This window comes from Arachis ipaensis, chromosome B02 (genome assembly GCF_000816755.2).
Source record: "Arachis ipaensis cultivar K30076 chromosome B02, Araip1.1, whole genome shotgun sequence".
NCBI lineage: Eukaryota > Viridiplantae > Streptophyta > Magnoliopsida > Fabales > Fabaceae > Arachis > Arachis ipaensis.
The window spans coordinates 15,590,881-15,591,313 of NC_029786.2; positions in this window are offsets into that span (position 1 = coordinate 15,590,881).

Genomic DNA, 433 nt, shown 5'->3' on the forward strand with positions numbered 1-433 from the left:
ATAAAAAATTTATATTATAATTTGATTATTTTTTATTTGTATTTAATTTTTTAATTATATTTTTAAATTATTTTTATTATTTTTGTAAAAAAGAAAATTAGGAAGATTTACCCGTTGTTCCACCATAAAACGGAGCATATTAGCATTTTAAGTTTGCTTTATAGCTCGTCCCAATTTTTGGACGAACCTTAGAATGGCCTATTCACTTTGCCACCCGTATTAATGACAGGATCAATGTGCTAACAAAGACGCTGAATCATTAGAAGGTGAAATACAAAGGATCACACTAATTAGGGAGCAAAACAAAACATGCTTTATAAATATAATCTTAATTTTCAAGTCGATATGTAAATACGAGTTCTGCAACCTATAGTGGTATTATCTGGAATTCTCTCAATAATTTTATAGTAGCTTTTTTATTAGAAATATAATA